The sequence below is a fragment of the Limulus polyphemus genome, unplaced genomic scaffold (assembly GCF_000517525.1).
Source record: "Limulus polyphemus unplaced genomic scaffold, Limulus_polyphemus-2.1.2 Scaffold288, whole genome shotgun sequence".
NCBI lineage: Eukaryota > Metazoa > Arthropoda > Merostomata > Xiphosura > Limulidae > Limulus > Limulus polyphemus.
Window position 1 is genome coordinate 679,406 of NW_013665898.1, and position 2,203 is coordinate 681,608.

The following is a 2,203-nucleotide window of genomic DNA, read 5'->3' on the forward strand; positions in this document are numbered from 1 at the left end:
CTCAGCTAAGCATATTTCTTACAAATCGGGAATAAAAAAACTCTTACTTAGATCAAATTTTTCATTTACTACAATGAGCATTTTTTATTATATTTATTAAAAAAAAATGCAAACAAATTGAAGAAAAGGGAAGAACATTGATATCAAACAATTATGCATTCTCATTCATCCTGATATGTTTTGTGAAATCTATATCTTTTAGTCTCAAAACTACGTGTTGTGGTCTTTTTCTATGTATTGCATCTGGAGCATCTTGTTTCAAGGACCAGCAGTAATCAGCCATCATGCTGATGTTCCACCTTCCCTGTTACCTCCTCCCCATTTCCCTGATGTCTTGATGAAACCTTTTGGCTTGTTCTTTGCTGAGGGCACCGAGATTTTCAGGGAAATAGTTAATATATGAGTGTAAGAAATTAACTTTTAAGCTCATATTACAATCCAATTCTTTGAATTTATCAAACATGTTACTGACATATTTTCATAATTTAGGTCCTTGCTGTTTCCTAAAAATTTGTAAATAACATCTTTAAAAGCAATCCACTCTTCTTTTTTTTCAATTTTCTTCATTGTTTTCTCGAACTGTTTATCCGAAGTCAATTTCCTAATCTGAGGCCCAACAAAAATCACTTCTTCAAATTTTGCTTCCAAAAGAGCTGGGAATTGCTATCTTTATCTAAGGTCTTTACAAAATGCTTCATCAAAGCCCAGTTTTATGTGAAGTGGATGTAATAGGATTTTCTTTATGTCAACCAAATTTCACATTCATTGTTTTTTGATCTTGGTATCAGGCTGGCTCTGTGTGGACATTGCTTCTTATTCAGCGCTAATTTCATGCTCTGTTGTCCCATTCACACAAAAAACATGGAAACTTTGTATAACCGGATTCTTGACCCAACAACATACAAAGGACTTTTAAATCTCCACAAAGTATGTTTTTGTATTTGACCTAATTAAGAAGTTCAAGATTATCGTATATTTCTTTCAAGTGAACCGAAAGAGCAATAGGAATAGATGCATATATGTTACCATTGTGAAGGAATCAATGAACAATCACCACTCATTTGATTCACAGATTGCAGCTCCTAGCATTGGTATTAATTCAACAAATAATGTTGCAATAAACCAGTGAACCTTCTTGCGAAAAGTATGGTATAAACTCTTTCTCACGATTTCTGTACCAGTAACATGATGTCCCTGAAGAAAGTAAGTTCTTAGCCCAAAGTCTGGACTCCAAAATCTCTGAAGAATCCTTTGGAAAGCCCAAATCTCTCATCAAATCATCATGTTCCCCTTGTTTGAAAAGTTGGGGTTCACCAGGTGTTTCACACTGAAAACAATTCTTATCATCATTTCTATTGACATCAGAGTATCAAGAGTCTCCACTGGAGTAGATACAGGTACATCAGGTCCATGAGCAACAGGTATTATAGCAGATTGAAGGATCAGATAAGAAATTTCCTTTTCATTTTGTATTTTGTAGCCATGCACGTTACATGAGCAAAAATAGCAATTATCTCCGTGGTTTCTAGGCTCGCGTCAGACACTGGAATTCCAAAAGGCAAAGACTTTTTCATATCTTTACTTTAGTCCATTATCTCAAGTTTTCGACACAAATGGTGCAGATTTTGTGAGGAGCCCATGATTTGTCTTGATCCCTATGTTTTATTCCAAAATACGTATAATATAGTTTTTTGGAGAATTCTGTAATGTTTTGCCTTTGTTTCTTTACAACAAATTTATCACATATAACAGAATATGTTTGGGTCATTTACACAATCACTTGTTGCCATAGTGACAAATAAGTAGCATTGAAAAGAAAAAAATAATGTAAAAGTGCACACACAATCAAATATTATCCAGAAATGACACATCCTGCAGCCTGTTAACCATTTATATACTAGCAGCGTGGTTCTCGTGGGTTCTAGAATGATCAATAAGACTCTCACATCATGATTGGTCTAGAGAAATCTATAGCCAGTGGTTGTCTACATTTTAAGCATAACAAAACGTGACCCGATTTCAATGAAAATGATTCACTTATGAAAAAGTACATATGATGTTTTGTGAAAATTCTGTACATGATGAGGAAAAATGGATATCATTTTCGGATTCAGCATACAGGAACTACAGAGACATCTCAAAAGTAAATAGACACCATGATGTTTTTCAATAATCATTTATCTCACATTATCAACTTGACAAG